At 26.4% G+C, this 22,452-nt stretch overlaps 1 long non-coding RNA gene across 1 annotated transcript; it reads left to right on the forward strand.

The window, feature by feature from the left end:
- Window positions 1-19,852: 19,852 nt before the first annotated feature.
- LOC113560236 lies at window positions 19,853-21,937 on the forward strand. Its single transcript, XR_003406099.1, has 3 exons — window positions 19,853-19,967; window positions 20,857-20,990; window positions 21,874-21,937. It is a non-coding gene; the product is annotated as an uncharacterized LOC113560236 (long non-coding RNA).
- Window positions 21,938-22,452: the final 515 nt, after the last annotated feature.

The following is a 22,452-nucleotide window of genomic DNA, read 5'->3' on the forward strand; positions in this document are numbered from 1 at the left end:
ATACTATAATATACTATACTGCGTTAATACTATATTAATCAACGATATATTTTTATTCAATTAAATCATAGTTCTAACCTCTTAAGAATCATGGAACATACAATTATATAAGAATTAAATATAATAGTGCTTATGAGAAATAAATTCAAAATTACATATACAATAGTTTGCATATGGATTGATTGTTTTTTTTTTATTGATCTAAAAATACATTGACAACAAAGGCCATTAGTTATAAACAAATTATGATTTTAAACAGATTTAAGATATATAATTAATTAGGTTACATATTTTTTTACAGTCTCCTCTTTCCGGTTGAGCTTTGGGTTTGTCCAGCGGAAGATATCGTTTAATTTGGTATTTTGTATGTTCCAAATTCGATTGATTTTAAATTATTAAATTATAATATAAATATTAATATAATAATAAATATTAAATTTAAAATAATTGTGTAATACAAGTAAAAACGATAAAACTCAAGAATTTTTCCTATAAAACGTTTTTAAATTTTCGATAATTTTAAAATGTAGACGGAAAACTTTCTTCGAGTTCATATAATAATCATGTTTCAGTTGTTTCACAGAAAACAGATTAATAATCACTAGTCCAGACAGATTAGTACAATCTTGGCTAGACGGATAACACCGATAATTAATTATACATTAGTTTCAAATTAAAACACAATTAATGATTTGTAAATCATCTAAATTCTTTAAAATAAAAACATAGTAAGTAGAAAATAAAAAATATAAATTGCTTAAAATTAATTTACAAATAGTTTAAATTTTTAACTAATTTAATTAAGCATTTAAAATACATTAGTTAATATGATTGTAAGCAATTAATTTCATACTTTTTTTTTAATAATTAGACTGGTAATAATTAATTTTATATATCTTAAACCAGTATTTTCATAACCATGGTGCTTACTATTGCTAAATCTCTACTAAATATATTAAAGTAGGTGATTGTAGATACTCAATATTTCAGATGTATAGGTACGTATGTCGTATACTATGGTTATATTTTCTTTATTGTCTTAACAAAAAAAGCAATTTCCCAATGCATGAGTATCATCAATGGATTGAAATTGTGAACCAAATATTAATGAGACTATGGTAACAAGTTTAAAATTTTAAATGATAATGATTTTTAAAAAAAAAAACGTCATTATTTTTCTTACTAATAAGTAATAGCATATTAAGATGAAATATGAAGACATAAAAGGTATACAGTTATAATTTCTAACGCTTTTAAGTATTTAAAATATAATGTTTAAATTATTTATAATTTATAACGTATTCATTTTTTCTAAGGAAATTATATCATTATCATTATATTTAATGATCAATATAATATGAAAAATGAAAACTCTATTTATGTACTAATCCCCTGCAAATAACCGGAGGTGTCGCGATTCCCATAGTCTTTTGGAGAAAAATTCAGACAATCGCTGACATTCGATTCAAATACGAGGAGGATAAGGATGAACCAGATTTTGCATTGAACGTGCGAAAGTTGGCCGCTCTTGCATTTGTTCCGGAGCCCAACGTAGTTGATTGTTTTAAAAGACTCCTCGGGACAAAATTTTTAACGGATAACGAAGACCTGATGTCAGATTTGGTAGATTATTTTGAGTCCACGTGGATTGGAAAGCCCCGACGAACCGGCCTTGGAAGAATGCTTCGTAAATTTAAGCTGAACCTCTGGAATTGTTACGAGGCATCTTTGAATGACCTGCCCAAAACTAACAACGCCGTTGAAGGCTAGCATCGAGGAATCAGCTCTCTTTTAGGAGCAAATCATCCATCTATTTGGAAATTCATTGAGGGTTTGCAAAATCAGCAGAGCCTAAATGAATTCCAAATCAATCAATACATTGCTGGATTACCACCAGCACAGGGACGACGGTGTTATCGAGACACAGCATTGCGGTTTAAAGAAATTGTCGAAGACTATGGGAATCGCGACACCTCCGATTATTTGCAGGGAATTGCTCATAATTTTCAATTCCAATCATACTAAATAGCCAAGTTTAGGGGGCACTCGTCGTTTTAAAAAATGCCCTTTTTAGAGCAAATATTTATTATTAAAAAAACTAGGCAACAACGAATTAGGTATTTTATTTTTAATTATTTAATAACTTAATTATTTTTCCATAATTTTCAGTTTCATATTAGTTCATTTTTATTCTTATGCTAGTCCCATAGAAATACATTCTTTTATAAAAAATCATACCAACGGCGTAGATACTCGTCGGCATAGATACTAATTGGCGTAAATACAGTCGGCGTAGATACCGTCGGCGTAAAGACATGATACCTAAAATTTAAAATTGCGAAACATTTTATTCTTTGTATGGCCCTTTCAATATGAATTCTTGCCTTAGCTATGACTTTAGTTTGCAACACTTGTTCAGGTGTAAACTGAGGAGTGTCTAGAAAAGATGATAGATTTAAAGATACTCCAGGTGGTAAAATTTCTCTGATTAGGAAATCTTTGTCAGCTAAAATTAGGTCTCCTTCTATTAACTGCTCTAAAAGTTCACTTTTTAATGTAATTACTTTGTCAGACGTGGAATCAGGAAATAAGCTACTTACAAAAGTAGCTACACCATTAGGTGCAATTCCTAAAAGAACTTTCCACGTGTTTCTATGCTTATAGTTGCTATATGTATCTCCTCTTATATTCATAAATTGTCGAGACACTGCTGTGAAAATTTCTGTGCAGTCTATTACAATTCAACAATTCACCCCCTCCCGTATAAGAAAATATTACATTTTCGAGTGACATATGAATTTGTATATCTACTATAACATTTTGATTATAATGATTAATTGTAAATGTAATTTAACTGTATTTACCTATTCAAAATAAAATTTTAATATTTTATTCGATAATGTATTTTACTTCATTTTATTAGTATTTTAATATTTTGTTGTTAATTCATATATTTTAAAAATATAAAATGTATATTAAATTAAATTATATTTTGTGTGACTACTTTATGTCTTTAACAGTTTTGACTTCAGTCCCTCTTTGAAAAGGAAAATGAATCTAGCTGGTAATTTGGGGAAAAAAAAATTCCAATAGTTTTCAAAAGCGTCACGAAAAACCCTACAAAAAGTAACAGAAAAACGAAAATTTTTACGCATAATCAGTTTTCGACAAAATCGATTTTTAACTTTAAATTTTTGAAATTTTCACCAAATGTTTGTATTAGCGTTGTATATTAACGATTAAATTTTCAAAATATATAGAATTTTTAAAACTATTTATAGACCATCGAAATTTTCGATTTTTCTAAATTTTTTTTTCTTTAAATGCGGATAAAAAAATGTGGCTTTAGACATCTTTAAAACTTAATATAAAGTTTATTATAAGTTATTCTTAAAGTAGTAAAAAAAAAAAAAATCAAAAATCGTTAGTCACAATTTTTGTTTATAATTTTGAACTTCAAAATTCATAAAATGTTATTGACTTATACCTAAGGTTAAGAAACCCAGCACAAGGTTCTCCATTATTTTTTTCAAATTACTGTAATAAAAAACTCCAGCGTCACTATAGAAAAAATTTTATGAGCGTATGAAATTTATTTTTTTACGAAATCGATTAAAATATTGACTTATTACAATTTAAATATAAGTAATAATATAATATATCCTATTAATTATTCTAGACTGACAAACAATCTCCGTTCAGAATAGTCTTTTGTGTACAATGATACCTGTCATTGCATTCAAATTTAACACGTCCATTATAGTGACCTACTCACCACCTCTAATATACAGCAGGGCGATACCCAGTTGCCTACCCTTTTTTTCTTTGAAGCACCCGAAACCCGGAGTCGGTAAATTGCAACCCATGTACTTTTAAAACATACGTAAATTGTGTTCGGGGTATATTTGGAATGTACGTAACCTGCGGCCAGGGATATTCCGATTTCCGGTCGGCTGTACAATTTAATAATAAGTATTAATTTTTGATTGATAATAATAATATGCTTATTAATATAATATTACTAGCAACTAATGTACATTTGATCGAAGATCTTACGAACGGGGTTTTTTCGTTGCTTAACAACTTACATAATTTTTAAATTTAATAAAAATGGATGTTATGAAAAGCTAAAGGAAAAAACTGTTGAAAATAGTTGATAATTTCTAATTTCGTTTTCACAAATTGCTAATAAATTATATTCATAGTTGGTGTAGCATAATTAAAACGCGTGTTTTTTGAAATTTAATGATAATGATGTGTGTATAAATAGTTTTCAAAATCTTAATCGTTTTAAAATTTCGAACAAATAATAAATCAACATGTTTCTGCAGAAACTTGACAACAATTTAAAAACAAAAGCCATCGATGATATGTTTACCAGTCCATCTAAAATTATTCATTCTGAATTAAAAAATGCTCAGATGTAATTTACGTATGAATAAAAAATACTTAGGTATTACATACGGGGTATATTACATATAGGTATTTGTACGTAGGCATACATACAAAAATATACCAGGCCGCAATTTATGTATGTACGAAATATACCCGGGTCACCATTTACATAAAAAATTTAAAATAGGTCTTAATTTACAGCGGCCACGACCCCCGAAACTATAAACCAAATAAATCATTAGGATGCAAAGCCTTGATAAAATGTATTAAATTAGTTTTATATTTTTCAATCGTCAATCATGATTCCAAAGTATTCCAATATGTACTTATAGTTATTTGTTTTATCTTAGGCATATTACTTTTTATATTATTATCAATACTAGCACCAGCTTGCCAGACTGCGCTTCGTAAATAGTGAGTTAATGTTTACATATTATTATTTTATCATAATTTTACATTTTGAATAATAATTATTTCTTTTTACTTTTTACGACCAAAAGGGACGTAGTAAATTATATTTTTACCAGCCTTGATGACTGTGTTGTTTATTATATTTCGAACTTTTGGTAAACTAATAAGTAATAAGTAATAGGTCTAATATTTTTCACTATCTATATATTATTGTTATTAATTTGTTGCTCATAGAACTATAATGAATTGTTGAATTCTATTTATTGGTTTAATTATTGTATTGGTAAAATAATTATTATTTCTGACGAGTCAAGAGAGCTAATTATAATTATAATTAAGCACAAATACACATTTTGTAGAATACGAATTACGTAGGTAGTTTGACGGTATTTATCCGACAATCATGACTATTGCAATTCAAACTACTACTCCACTGCATACCCAATTATTCTTATGCGAATTAATCGCCTAGGTGTTAAGCGAATAAAGTGATTGTTTTAAGAAGATGATAAAGTGATTTTACAGGTCCCATAGTATGTATAAATAAAACTAAGTTAATTACTTATATTCAATTTGTTGAATATATTATGATCTTTAAAAAAAAAAAAATAATTATTATTACTTCCCTCGTTATACCATTATAGTTCACTAGGTGGCAGTATAGGAAATCATTAAGCGCCCCCCTTCAATAGTTATCAGCACTGGCCACGATATAGAATTTAGCACTGCTCATCTTTTTAAATTTGAAAATGAATTCAGTACCACACTTACAATCCATATGTACAATAGGGCTCTCCTAACCTTCACTTACATCGATTTACAATAACGAAATAAACTATTTGTCAAGGCCTAAGACGGTAAGCAATAAAAATTTCAAAAAATAAACAGTGTATTAAATCATGTTCTGACTGTTTCATTGCATGTATGTTGTACCAAATAACTAACAGATAATACATTTTAATATTTATTTATTTAATTAAATTTTATTTAAATAATTGCCTAATTTATTTCGTATAATTTAAAACATTGAATGTTTGTTTCTAGAATTAAAAAAACAATTTTGCATTTTTAATGTGTTATTTTCTTATCAATTGAAGTGTATTGATTAAATTTTTTATATTTCTAGGCGTTATAAACAAATTGTTTCAAATTAAATATTGAAAGTTAGTAACAATATGAAGTAAGTAATAACTATTTATTTATAGGCTATAATTATGAATATTCTTAAAATTATTATAACTAAAAATAATTGTATACACTACAAATAAAAAGTTATAGATATTATAATAATAATAATATATTATTATTATTTAGTTACACATTTAGCTGATATTTTAAAGTAAAAATATTTGTTTCAATTACATTGGGATATTTCATTAAAATTAATTGTAAAAAATGTTTTTTAAGTTGGAGAAAAATTAATCATTATTATAAATTAAAACATTATTTTTGTATGTATCGTTAATTAGAATACTTACTTTCAGTTATTAGAATTATCTACTGTATGGGCCTAAAATATATTTATTTTTTTTATCACATTAGTATTATTATGATTATATTCTTAGGTAATATAATTTCTAATCAGATCTTTTATTGGAAAACGGTCACTTTGTACAAACCGTATTATAATAAAACCAGTGACGGATCTAGGATTTTTTTATGGTGGGTGCTATTTTGTTCATAATAATAGTCCTAAAGAACTTATTTTGTAAAATTTGGAGGAAAAAATTAATAATTAAGCAATATAAAAATGTTTAACAATTTAACATACATTATTTTTTTTAAATTGGCGAATTATTAGTAATTTTTAATAAAAATATGCGGGACGGTGGATGCTTCAGCTTCCAAGCACCCCTCCCTAAATCTGTCACTGAATAGAATATATAGAGCATACTATATTGTTAAAACTGCTTAACGTGGACACTTTGTACGGTCGGTTAAAAATGTTCATTTCAGAACGTATACCCTTTATGTACTAGTATGTACATAAAGTATATATTATTTTAAATATAAGTTATGTACCTAAGTAATAAGCATATATAATGTAATCTATTCAAATGTAAAAATTAAATAAATTCAATATTTATATACTATATGAACAACTAACAAGTCAAAATAATCAGTTTTTTTAAATTATTAAGTACTAAATAGTATTACTAGTATTACTAGTATTATCAAAAGTTATGTTGAAAATTAAATTAAAAATGTGTACAATACAAATATAAATAAATAATAATATTGAAAAAATCGTCTTAAACTATATGTCATATGTAATATAGCCAATATAGTGAATTTTAAAATTCCAAATTTGTGATTTCTTAAATAATGCTAGTGCCTAGTTACATAAATTTAATAATTTATTGTCACCATTATTGGATTTTTGTCTTTTATGGAGGAGAGTTGCTATAACGACTTGTTTATATTTTAACAAAATCTTAATTTTTACCTGACTCTACAAAATGTTCGCGTTTCGAACTTTTAATGCTCGAACGTACTAAATAACCTAGAACCCTTTTATTAAGTAAGAATTAAATGTTTTATTTTCATTAAAAAAAAAAATATGTACCGTATTTTCCAATATGATAGGAATACATCATATAAATACATAATCATTATTATTTTCAAAATAGCATTAATATAAATTTTAACCACAAACAGTACTGCATCATTATTTTCATCGATCCAGACACGCTTTTCAATTTAATTCCCAAGTTTTTGCTGAATAAAACATTAACACCTGTAACTTTTTACATTTTTACATCATTTACTAAAACTCCTCATACTCTCGTCTCTCACTATTCATTTAAACACAACAATTTATCTTTTTAACTATTAGTCCTATTGTGCCTACCTAATGAACTTCTCGCAATGAGAATATAAACTTATATAGTAAAGAGAATGGAGTGTAGAATAAATGGTCACACGAATCAATAAAGAAAAATATAAGAGCTATAACCTCCCTCTCCTTAAAACAAATATTTAGTACTAGTTGCTCCTTTGTCCTATATTACTCTGCCATATCATCACTTGTATCAAGATGCATTCGTTTGTCCAACTTCTATACATATTTTGCCAGTGACTGCAAATTCACTCATTATATATTAAGTATAATTCTCAATGTATTACATTGTACGTGAATAATTAGGTATAATATTATAAAATTATTATTTTTTCATTTAATTTCATTACATGTTTAAGTTTGTAATATAATTTTCTTTATGTTCTAGGTACGGTATGCAGTTCATTATTATTTTAATAGCCTTAAGTTTGATTAAAAACTGTGAGCCAGATGAAATTATTGGTTGGAACGTTCCACGTCGCTTTTGCTCATCTGATATACCAAATATCATGGGACTAGTTTGCCGACCCCGCAACCTTCCTCCAAGATTAGTTAAAAACATAAACAGTAAGCTATTTATATAATTTTTATGCATTTGTTGCCTTAGGTTTTTATTTTCATATTTACCAAATATGTCCAATTATGAAAATGTGATAATATTTTACTCGATTATAGAAAGATCGAATAAATAATAAATAAGATAAATGGTTAACTTTTACTAAATTAGGTAATCTTCTACATATATTTTTTGTATCTATAAATGTCGGAAAATAGGAATAATATTTTGAAAATTATAAAATACCTAGAAAATACTAATAATATAAACAAACGTTTGTTGAAAAATGCAAGTCGCTTAATATTATTTTAATTATCTATATTACAATTCTAAATTATTGTGTCTAAGTACTAAACGTTATTTAAAATTTATCAAATACATATAAAATAATTTTAAAATTTTTTAAAAGTAAATATTATATAATGAAAATAAAATGTTTTTCTATTTAAGAGTCATTTAAGAAATTTTAAACGTGTGTGGTTAAATAAAAATAATGTGTAAGAAATTACACCATTATTTTTTAGTCATGGAAAAATTAGTTCGTTTTCTATTTTCTTCAAATAATTTAAATTGTTAATATAACACAATCAATTTTCTAGTACTTTAATTTAGGTACTTTTTTTGTTTCAGGTAGACGGCATCTTAGCATTCGACGAGGCATTGTAGATGATTGTTGCAAGAATGCTTGTACACCTTTATATATGCAGGAGTATTGTCATAGTGACCTAGAGAAGTATATATTCTAAATTAAATTCCATTTTTATGCATTAATATTATAGTTCTAAGGTCTATAAATACACCTACTCATTTATACTATTTAACTGTTTCGTGTTTTCCTAAATTAATTTATACCTACCTAATTGAACTAGGTACTAACAAAGTTTATACTTATACCAATATCTGTCAAATATTCAAATTATTTTGACAACATTTATTGATTGTTGATTCAATTTGATCTACTATATTACCAAAATAAAAAATAGCTACTAAAAGTAAAATAAATACATTACAAAATATTAGCATAGCCTAAGAAATAAAGTTCATCCTAATGTATCCGCATAGAATAGTTTTTCGTTTGTAATAATTAAACATAATTCTTTATTTACCAACTCATGCACACAGACGCTGGTCGAGGGTCTAAATCAAGAGTTGGTACGTTTTTTTATACTATTGGATCTACATAGATATTTTTATATTATATTATAAACGTCTATACTTCTGGTTAGATTAATTAATTTTTAATCAATAGGTAATTACTCTACTATTAATGCTAAATACTGACATATATTCACATTATGTACCTTTATATTCAGTATACGTAAACAGCTAGGCGTCGATTTGTATTAATGTGTCTACATTCTTTAGCCGTATATTAAGTTAGTGAGCCTAACATTTTATTTAAAAAATTGGTGGTCCGCACAACTAAAAAGTTTGGAAATCGTTGCATTGTGGTAATCCACTTGATGATGAAATTCCCGCAAAATCTGAAATACGAAAGCGTGCAGCTTTTTTAAAAATATATAGTGTATAACATGAAGAGTAAATAAATCTAAATATAGTGTATATAAAATTGAAGATATCTTATATGTAGTTATGGATATCTAATGTACGTGTTGTATGTAATTAATTTTAATTTTTTACGGGGGAGTATCTGTGTTTATTTGTTAGCTAAAAGCTATTTAATCAGTTATCTGTGAGGAACTTACTTATATTATTATTTACAGAACTAACACTGATGTTGTATTGATTTATACAAGCCGTCGCGAATATAAAATTTTAACAACAACAACAACAACAACAACAACGCCAAAACCAACACCGCCAACAACAACAGCTGAAACGTTAGAAGTATGCTACCCAAAAATATCCATCACTTGGATATGAAAAGAATATAAAATACGTATGAATTATATATTACTATAATGTATCTTTCTTTTTTCTTTTTTTTTTTTTGTAAAAATTTATATTTCAAAAATAATTAACAGTTAGTTTGTATTTATGATTAAATATACTCGTACTATTTAAAACTTACTCTTATTATATTAATTTCGACTATCATAATACCTACAATAACTAATTTATTACCTGTTCAGTAGAGAACTCCTTCTTCTTATCGTGTCCAGTGCTTGAGTATCAGTAGAGATAAAATAATAACATGCTAATAATTATAGTAATTATAGTAATAATAAATACAAAAATATAAAAATGTATGTTAATAGCAAAGTACGTAAGAAGTCACTAGTTTTGAAATAACGATATAAAAATAAATAAAAATAATTTTAAGAAATAACAATATTAATAACATCGATAAGATCAATTATACAAAACTAAATGACTGATATCTTGTTTATTCTTTATTTCAATCATATTATTCAATTATTGTTTAATTCATAACATAATTGATGCACGGGCGCACGTAAGTAATATACGTATTACCTATAACATTATACAGGACAATCCTTTTATCAAACAACACACATTATTTCAAAATGCATTGATGTTTTTGAAGATATCTTTTTTATCATTATAATTTTTTAGGTATTTACTTTTTTGAATGATAACATATATTTTTAATTTAATATTCAAAAACAGAATTTTTTCGGAGTATTTTGATATTTTGATTTCACCAAAAACTAATTTATGTTATTACTCATTGAATGAAAAAAAAAAGTCCAAAAAATCAATTTTGAGTTTCTCAAATATGCTAATGTTTGAAATAACTTTATAATTCAGTTGTATGTGGGTTGTTAACAATAACATTAAAAGTAAGAACGATAGGTAAATTCTGATTCCACTAACATGTTGAGCATATAAATACAATCATTTAAAAAAAAAAAATCTTAAAACTTAAATTTTTTGTATTTTAAATTCAAAAACACGATTTTAAAAAAAAAAATGAGTATTTTGAAGTTTTTAGACCATAACATCCAAAATAAGTTCAACCGGCTTTTTTAGAAAGTACCATAAAATTGAGGATGCAAAAACACACATTTAAAAAAAAAAAAAATTCCAAAATATCGTTTGTGAGCTAAACTGCATTTATGCCAAATTCGTCATATTACTTCGGAAAATGGGAGTGATTCGTTAGTAGTGAATGAGCACAAATTTCGATACTTCAGACAGAGGACTGATGGATATGTCAGATGGAGGTGCTGTTAGAAAATATGTACGTCTACAGAAAGCCTGATCACCGGAGCCTACAGATCAACTAGTAGATTCAATTCAAAGAATTGAAAGATAAGTTTTACGGGGAAAGTTACAAACAAAAAGCTATAAGTAATAAGTTATAGATCAGTGGTTAATAAACCTCACTAAACCTCTATAATTAATTAAATTGCTCTCCCTACTCTAAATCATAAAAAGATGCCATTACACAATTAAATGAATTGAAAATGAAGATTCATTAATGTTTAAATGTTTTTAATGATATATTTGTATTTGTATTTAAATATTAAAAATAACTATAATTTGAAGTTTGTTATAATAAATTTAAAAAGTAAAACCCAATTTCACGAACGATCATATCAGGATACCCCGTAGAATAGGTAGTCAAATTCATGTTTTTTGATATTCCGACAAAATGTGAGTGGGGGAAATTGTGCCGTGATGTCACCCGTCGTACAAAATTGTTTGCTTGTTATAGCACGTATAATTACACGCTTTTTTACAGGTTTATTTACACTGTGGTGTGATTTTTTATGCTCCTGGTATACAACATAAAAAATGTTATTATTGAGATTTTGTTGTTTTGTATAATAAATTAGTTGGTTTTAATGACAATCCCGAAATATAAAGGTGGTTAATGTTGTGCCTTGTGCAGTTGCCGTATGCAATAACGTCAATAACTATTTACTATCCAGGGTCCAGGCAAAGCCAAAAATACTGGTAGAACCGATTTGTCTTTTCACAGGTGTGATGTACATTTTTTAACTATACAAGGCGTATCATGAAGTTATGATAAGTTTTTGTACAAAAAAAAAATAATTCAAAATCGCTAATTTATGATCATATTGAAAAAAAAATAGTTGTAACTTTTACAGTATTTTATTTGAGTAATCCGTTTGTGACCTATGAATGTATAAATATTCGTTCAACTTTCCGCTTCGGTGCAATTTATTAAAACCAAAAGTAAAAACCGGTAGGCAGTAGTCAGAACGAAATTTTTATTTGGAGTTAAAAGGACTCAACACTCGCATGTGTTGCTCCGTCTTATAAGTGTGTAACAGCAAATTTATGCTCAGCAGATCACGTTTAACTCCGCCAGTTTAAAAATTAGAGTTTATTAAACTTAATGGTGGGAACATTATCTGTATTCGTATGTTGGTTTTTTTACAATAGATAAGATTTTTAGCAAGTTATGCAAATAAATATAACGTAAATTAAAAACTCATAACTCATTTAAAAACTAATTTCTAACAAATTACTCAAAAAAGAAGAGCAAAACCCCAACTTCAAATCACAAGCTTCAAAAACTTAAAAAACAGATGACCTAATTGTAGCCATTTATAATTATTAGGGCACGGATGTTGTTGCATTTGCAACTTTTCTTCTACCTTTGCAATTTATTGCTAAGTAAGTTTTAATACGTTTCATATAAGTACGAATTCAAATCTAAAAGTTTTAAGTGCAATTTTATTGCAATTTTGTTGAATTTAATCATTTTATACAACTATTTTAGCTATATTCGAAACTCAGCAGTTTTATAGATAAGATAATACTTAAATATTTCCAGTATAGGTAAATAGTAATAATTTATTACTTTATTATTTTTATTATCTTTATTTTGATAATATGAAGATAATAATTTTGTGAAATGTGACTGTTTGACTTTTATAATCTGTTCTTCAGTCACTCCGTGAATTTTGCGCTATCGTGTTCTGTTATTATTCTGTAAATATGCCAAAAATAAGGCCAACTAATTCTATTGTTTTAAAAAAATACATATTAGAATTTGGTGAGAATGTGTTTTCATGTGATGAATCTGTACTTTTCTGTAAATTGTGTGAAACAAAAGTAAATGCTGAACGGAGGTATACAGTTACACACCATATTGAAACTGCAAAGCATCAGCGGGCGGTTAATCGACAAAATACCACCAAAATGTCTATATTACAACTTAAGGTGACAACACTTACAAAAAAATCATCATTTTCTAAAGACTTGTGTAAGGCCATATTATCTGCCAATATTTCGTTGCATAAAATTAATAACTCAGAATTTCGTTTATTTTTGGAAACATATACGAATAGAGACATTCCGAGTGATTCTATGTTACGCAAAAATTACGTAGATGAGGTGTACTCCGACATTTTAAATAAAATAAGAGACAATGTAAAGGGAAATAAAATTTGGGTCTCAATTGATGAGACCACAGATGTTAATGGAAGATATGTGACTAATGTTGTGATTGGTACACTTGAAATAGACCAACCCGGAAAAGTGTATTTATTAAACACAGAAATTCTCGATAAAGCAAATTATTCAAGAATAACAAAATTATTCGATAAATCAATGTTCCTTCTTTGGCCCGATGGCATTCGTCATGACGACGTCCTTCTGTTTCTTAGTGATGCAGCTCCATATATATAAAAGCAGGGACTACGATTAAAACACTGTATTCAAAAATGATCCACGTCACCGGCTTAGCCCATGGTATACATCGAGTTGCAAAAGACATACGAGGAAAATTTCCAGAAATAGATAAACTCATTGCTAAAATTAAACAAATATTTTTAAAAGCACCAAGCCGAACTATTCTTTTTAAAAATAAAGTACCAGGTACACCATTACCACCACAACCTATTATCACACGCTGGGGCACATGGCTTGAGGCTGCTTCATACTATTGTAAATATTTTAATGAGGTAAAAAGTGTCGTGCAAGAACTTGATCCTGACGAAGCTGTTTCAATAAAAGTTTCACAAAATATTTTTACCTAGATTTCAACTTCAGCCGTTTTAGTATTTATTCACTCGAACTACGGATTTTTGCCGTACGCGATTTTAAAATTAGAAAATCAAGGACTTTCGATAGTTGAAGCTATTGGAATAATTAAAAATGTTCAAAATAAATTAGAAAATATATTTTGTGAAATAGGAATTTTAGTCCATGAAAAATTCAAGAAAGTTATTGAAAAGAATATCGGATTTGAAACTATTATTAAAATAAATGATATACTCACTGGTCAAGGAAAATGTTTCGATGGTTTACCAGAAGACTTAACAATAAACGATATAGCTTATTTTAAATACGCTCCACTTACATCGACCGACGTAGAATGAAGTTTTTCGAGGTATAAGAACTTATTGGCTCCAAATCGAAGAGCGTTCGAATTCGAAAATTTAAAACAAACACTTATAGTCCAATGCAATAAGGTTTAAAATTTAAAATATTTAATATGTTTAGAATACGCATAGATTATTAGTTAATATTCATTAATATAAAATGTAAAAAATATATTTTTTTGGCAGAATTAAAATAAAACATCTATAAATTATAACGAAATGTTGTAATTTTTAGTGCAATTTTTAATATTTTAAGTGCAATTTTCGGTATTTTTTAGTGCAATACTGCAATCAATTTTAGTGGTTTTTTACTACTACAACATCCGTGCCCTAATAATTATTAATATTAAACTTTTGTACAATAATATATTATAACCTTAACTATATATGAACACTTAATTTTACAATTTGCAAAAAAAAAAATAAAGTACTTATAGTAATATACTAATATATAAAACTATATTTTGGTACATAATATAAGAAAGTGTAAAGTGTAATATTAATAATTTAAGGTAACCATGAAATGTTGTTAAAAAAATATTTCTATTTTTGAATAAATTTAGTAAAATTCTTAAATTAACTAAAACTAATGGTTATATTGGTTAATTTCACCTCACAGAAAATATGCATATCTTTCATTAATGATAAATAAAGAATATTACGATTAATTTTGTAAAAAAATGGTGTAGATGGATTTCAGGGCTGATTATATACTCATATACAGATATACTGTATTATAAGTAGCTACTAGTTACTTAAAAATTGACGAAGATCTCAGGATTATAACAATAAATGCATAACTCTTATTCATTCAAATAAGTGTTACACCTTTACCATACAAGTATACAACGCCGAAATATATCGTATTAATATAGTGAAAAAACGACTAAAAAATATAAAAGAACGAAAAATAATACAGATGGCCATGCAAAACAATGCGCCGCCTTAAAATTTGTAAGAGAGGTGACGTCACAGTCACAATAGACGAAGCGGGGATTATTCAATGTTTACATGATTATGAGGCAACCTGTATAATATATTAACATTGAATCATACTATCTTAAATCGTGATAGATTGATTATCAATTATTATCATAGCAATTAAATTTTAGTCAAAAACTTCAAAAAAAAAATCAACTTATAATTTATTCACGTTGCATCGATTCAATAAGCCGTTTACCTTCTATTCATCATGCGAAGAAATTGAAATGATTATATCATAGCAAGTAAAAAAATGAATTTAGTTTTGCCATAGTATTCTTATTTCCTTATTTTTTTTTGTACAATTAACAGTACTTATGCATAATCTTATTTTAAGGTTTTAAAAGAATATCTAAAGTTGTCATAGATATGCATCATTTAAACAAATGAAAGTCAATAATCAATATTAGAATTTTTTAGAATACTATACCTTCTTATCAAATTCGGGAAATGGACAGATAACTTCAGTAAGCATAGTAATCAGAGTTTTTGTCAATACACTAGTTTGTTCACATAGGTAAAGCTAAAACTTTTTTGAATAGTACAATTCCTTAAAGAATTATTATCATTAACATCCTGCATTAAACACTTATTGCAACTATATGAAAAAAGTCGGTTGTTATTCACTAGTTCTATAAGTTTAACGATATTAATATAATTGTTCACTTAAATGTTCATTCTTTTTATTTAACTTTCTAAATAACTTGTTAGAGATCTTAAGGATTCTTATGTGGTTTTCCTAAAAATATACAGTAGCAGTAACACAAAAAATAGTGTTTAAATGTCACTGTATGTTTTATACTGATATTGCCACCACAAATGGTGAATCCTGTTTTTCAATCATTCTGTAGTAAAGTAAAAGTAATTGAGTTTAATAAATTTTTTGATTTTAATAAAAATAGAGTGAGGAATTCTCCTAAAAATTGGTTGAATAATAAATTCATAGTGAAACTTGACATTGGTTTTCGAAACTTTGGGAAATTAATTGTTAATTCAATTAATAAATTATTGCAGTCAACGATTTATTTATATTTTTTAACATTGGAATGTTCTTTAATGTCATTTAAAACATTACATGAGTTCTTAGTTAACTATTTTGTTATATTTTTGAAGCCAATTTTATTTTCTTCAGAAGTCTGACAACACTATATATTTTATTTGTAACGTGTTCTTATTGTACAAACACTTTTGCTTTATTCAACCCAATACATCATATTGTTTATCTAATCTTGGAAGTTTAGCCTTTTGTAACTCTATTTATGCATTATTTTCTGTTCTATTTCCGATACTAATGCACATTATTATTTACAGATTTTCATGGATCATCTGACGTTGTCTTTGATGTTCACCATTCAGTCTCTTGAAAGTCAATATTACAGTCATACGGCGTCAAATTTATTATTATGTTTTATCATCAATTTTTGAATTTAACACAGATAATTTTAGTGAGCATTGTTTAATCATACAATTATAATCTTTCAAATTAATTTAAACTATTGTTATCAAAGTTATTGTAAATGATGTGGTTTGTTCACATAAGTAAAGCTAACAATTTTTTTGGAATTCTCATTTCCTTGATGAATTATTATCATTAACATCTTGCAATTAACACCTATTGCAACTCTGGGACAATGGTCTGTTATTATTCTTCATTTTTTTAAGTTTTACCCAATTAATATTATGGTTCATTCAAATGTTCATTCTTTTTATTTAACTTTCTAAACAACTTGTTAGAGATCTTAAGGATTCTTATGTGGTTTTCCTAAAAATATACAGTAGCAGTAACACAAAAATAGTGTTTAAAGGTCACTGTATGTTTTATACTGATATTACCACCACAAATGGTGAATCCTGTTTTTCAATCATTCTGTAGTAAAGTAATTGAGTTTAATAAATTTTTTGATTTTAGTAAAAATTGAGTGAGGAATTCTCCTAAAAATTGGTTGAATAATAAATTTATAGTGAAACTTGACTTTGGTTTTTGCAACTTTGGGAAATTATTTGATATTTCAATTAATAAATTATTGCAGTCAACGATTTATTTATATTTTTTAACATTGGAATGTTCTTTAATGTCATTGAAAACATTACATGAGTTCTTAGTTAACTATTTTGTTATATTTTTAAAGCCAATTTTTTTTTCTTCAGAACTCTGACAACACTATATATATTATTTGTAACGTGTTCTTATTGTACAAACACTTTTGCTTTATTCAACCCAATACATCATATTGTTTATCTAATCTTGGAAGTTTAGCCTTTTGTAACTCTAATTATGCATTATTTTCTGTTCTATTTCCGATATTAATGCACATTATTATTTACAGATTTTCATGGATCATCTGACGTTGTCTTTGATGTTCACCATTCAGTCTATTGAAAGTCAATATTACAGTCATACGGCGTCAAATTTATTATTATGTTTTATCATCAATTTTTGAATTTAACACAGATAATTTTAGTGAGCATTGTTTAATCATACAATTATAATCTTTCAAATTAATTTAAACTATTGTTATCAAAGTTATTGTAAAGGATGTGGTTTGTTCACATAAGTAAAGCTAACAATTTTTTTGGAATTCTCATTTCCTTGAAGAATTATTATCATTAACATCTTGCAATTAACACCTATTGCAACTCTGGGACAATGGTCTGTTATTATTCTTCATTTTTTTAAGTTTTACCCAATTAATATTATCGTTCATTCAAATGTTCATTCTTTTTATTTAACTTTCTAAACAACTTGTTAGAGATCTTAAGGATTCTTATGTGGTTTTCCTAAAAATATACAGTAGCAGTAACACAAAAAATAGTGTTTAAAGGTCACTGTATGTTTTATACTGATATTACCACCACAAATGGTGAATCCTGTTTTTCAATCATTCTGTAGTAAAGTAATTGAGTTTAATAAATTTTTTGATTTTAGTAAAAATTGAGTGAGGAATTCTCCTAAAAATTGGTTGAATAATAAATTTATAGTGAAACTTGACTTTGGCTTTTGCAACTTTGGGAAATTATTTGATATTTCAATTAATAAATTATTGCAGTCAACGATTTATTTATATTTTTTAACATTGGAATGTTCTTTATTGTCATTTAAAACATTACATGAGTTCTTAGTTAACTATTTTGTTATATTTTTGAAGCCAATTTTATTTTCTTCTGAAGTCTGACAACACTATATATTTTATTTGTAACGTGTCCTTAGTGTACAAACACTTTTGCTTTATTCAACCCAATACATCATATTGTTTATCTAATCTTGGAAGTTTAGCCTTTTGTAACTCTAATTATGCATTATTTTCTGTTCTATTTCCGATACTAATGCACATTATTATTTATAGATTTTCATGGATCATCTGACGTTGTCTTTGATGTTCACCATTCAGTCTATTGAAAGTCAATATTACAGTCATACGGCGTCAAATTTATTATTATGTTTTATCATCAATTTGTGAATTTAACACAGATAATTTTAGTGAGCATTGTTTAATCATACAATTATAATCTTTCAAATTAATTTAAACTATTGTTATCAAAGTTATTGTAAATGATGTGGTTTGTTCACATAAGTAAAGCTAACAATTTTTTTGGAATTCTCATTTCCTTGAAGAATTTTTATCATTAACATCTTGCAATTAACACCTGTTGCAACTCTGGGACAATGGTCTGTTATTATTCTTCATTTTTTTAAGTTTTACCCAATTAATATTATGGTTCATTCAAATGTTCATTCTTTTTATTTAACTTTCTAAACAACTTGTTAGAGATCTTAAGGATTCTTATGTGGTTTTCTTAAAAATATACAGTAGCAGTAACACAAAAAATAGTGTTTAAATGTCACTGTATGTTTTATACTGATATTGCCACCACAAATGGTAAATCCTGTTTTTCAATCATTCTGTAGTAAAGTAAAAGTAATTGAGTTTAATAACTTTTTTGATTTTAGTAAAAATAGAGTGAGGAATTCTCCTAAAAATTGATTGAATAATAAATTCATAGTGAAACTTGACATTGGTTTTTGAAACTTTGGGAAATTATTTGTTAATTCAATTAATAAATTATTGCAGTCAACGATTTATTTATATTTTTTAACATTGGAATGTTCTTTAATGTCATTTAAAACATTACATGAGTTCTTAGTTAACTATTTTGTTATATTTTTGAAGCCAATTTTATTTTCTTCTGAAGTCTGACAACACTATATATTTAATTTGTAACGTGTTCTTATTGTACAAACACTTTTGCTTTATTCAACCCAATACATCATATTGTTTATCTAATCTTGGAAGTTTAGCCTTTTGTAACTCTAATTATGCATTATTTTCTGTTCTATTTCCGATACTAATGCACATTATTATTTACAGATTTTCATGGATCATCTGACGTTGTCTTTGATGTTCACCATTCAGTCTATTGAAAGTCAATATTACAGTCATACGGCGTCAAATTTATTATTATGTTTTATCATCAATTTGTGAATTTAACACAGATAATTTTAGTGAGCATTGTTTAATCATACAATTATAATCTTTCAAATTAATTTAAACTATTGTTATCAAAGTTATTGTAAATGATGTGGTTTGTTCACATAAGTAAAGCTAACAATTTTTTTGGAATTCTCATTTCCTTGAAGAATTTTTATCATTAACATCTTGCAATTAACATCTGTTGCAACTCTGGGACAATGGTCTGTTATTATTCTTCATTTTTTTAAGTTTTACCCAATTAATATTATGGTTCATTCAAATGTTCATTCTTTTTATTTAACTTTCTAAACAACTTGTTAGAGATCTTAAGGATTCTTATGTGGTTTTCTTAAAAATATACAGTAGCAGTAACACAAAAAATAGTGTTTAAATGTCACTGTATGTTTTGTACTGATATTACCACCACAAATGGTGAATCCTGTTTTTCAATCATTCTGTAGTAAAGTAAAAGTAATTGAGTTTAATAAATTTTTTGATTTTAGTAAAAATAGAGTGAGGAATTCTCCTAAAAATTGATTGAATAATAAATTCATAGTGAAACTTGACATTGGTTTTTGAAACTTTGGGAAATTATTAGTTTATTCAATTAATAATTTATTGCAGTCAACGATTTATTTATATTTTTTAACATTGGAATGTTCTTTAATGTCATTTAAAACATTACATGAGTTCCTAGTTAACTATTTTGTTATATTTTTTAAGCCAATTTTTTTTTCTTCAGAACTCTGACAACACTATTTATTTTATTTGTAACGTGTTCTTATTGTACAAACACTTTTGCTTTATTCAACTCAATATATCATATTGTTTATCTAATCTTGGAAGTTTAGCCTTTTGTAACTCTAATTATGCATTATTTTCTGTTCTATTTCCGATACTAATGCACATTATTATTTACAGATTTTCATGGATCATCTGACGTTGTCTTTGATGTTCACCATTCAGTCTATTGAAAGTCAATATTACAGTCATACGGCGTCAAATTTATTATTATGTTTTATCATCAATTTTTGAATTTAACACAGATAATTTTAGTGAGCATTGTTTAATCATACAATTATAATCTTTCAAATTAATTTAAACTATTGTTATCAAAGTTATTGTAAATGATGTGGTTTGTTCACATAAGTAATGCTAACATTTTTTTTGGAATTCTCATTTCCTTGAAGAATTATTATCATTAACATCTTGCAATTAACACCTATTGCTACTCTTGGACAATGGTCCGTTATTATTCTTCATTTTTTTAAGTTTTACCCAATTAATATTATGGTTCATTCAAATGTTCATTCTTTTTATTTAACTTTCTAAACAACTTGTTAGAGATCTTAAGGATTCTTATGTGGTTTTCTTAAAAATATACAGTAGCAGTAACACAAAAAATAGTGTTTAAATGTCACTGTATGTTTTATACTGATATTACCACCACAAATGGTGAATCCTGTTTTTCAATCATTCTGTAGTAAAGTAATTGAGTTTAATAAATTTTTTGATTTTAGTAAAAATTGAGTGAGGAATTCTCCTAAAAATTGGTTGAATAATAAATTTATAGTGAAACTTGACTTTGGCTTTTGCAACTTTGGGAAATTATTTGATATTTCAATTAATAAATTATTGCAGTCAACGATTTATTTATATTTTTTAACATTGGAATGTTCTTTATTGTCATTTAAAACATTACATGAGTTCTTAGTTAACTATTTTGTTATATTTTTGAAGCCAATTTTATTTTCTTATGAAGTCTGACAACACTATATATTTTATTTGTAACGTGTTCTTATTGTACAAACACTTTTGCTTTATTCAACCCAATACATCATATTGTTTATCTAATCTTGGAAGTTTAGCCTTTTGTAACTCTAATTATACATTATTTTCTGTTCTATTTCCGATACTAATGCACATTATTATTTACAGATTTTCATGGATCATCTGACGTTGTCTTTGATGTTCACCATTCAGTCTATTGAAAGTCAATATTACAGTCATACGGCGTCAAATTTATTATTATGTTTTATCATCAATTTTTGAATTTAACACAGATAATTTTAGTGAGCATTGTTTAATCATAAAATTAAAATCTTTCAAATTAATTTAAACTATTGTTATCAAAGTTATTGTAAATGATGTGGTTTGTTCACATAAGTAAAGCAAACAATTTTTTTGGAATTCTCATTTCCTTGAAGAATTATTACCATTAACATCTTGCAATTAACACCTATTGCAACTCTGGGACAATGGTCTGTTATTATTCTTCATTTTATTAAGTTTTACCCAATTAATATTATGGTTCATTCAAATGTTCATTCTTTTTATTTAACTTTCTAAACAACTTGTTAGAGATCTTAAGGATTCTTATGTGGTTTTCCTAAAAATATACAGTAGCAGTAACACAAAAAATAGTGTTTAAATGTCACTGTATGTTTTATACTGATATTGCCACCACAAATGGTAAATCCTGTTTTTCAATCATTCTGTAGTAAAGTAAAAGTAATT

The sequence above is a fragment of the Rhopalosiphum maidis genome, chromosome 3 (genome assembly GCF_003676215.2).
Source record: "Rhopalosiphum maidis isolate BTI-1 chromosome 3, ASM367621v3, whole genome shotgun sequence".
Classification (NCBI taxonomy): domain Eukaryota; kingdom Metazoa; phylum Arthropoda; class Insecta; order Hemiptera; family Aphididae; genus Rhopalosiphum; species Rhopalosiphum maidis.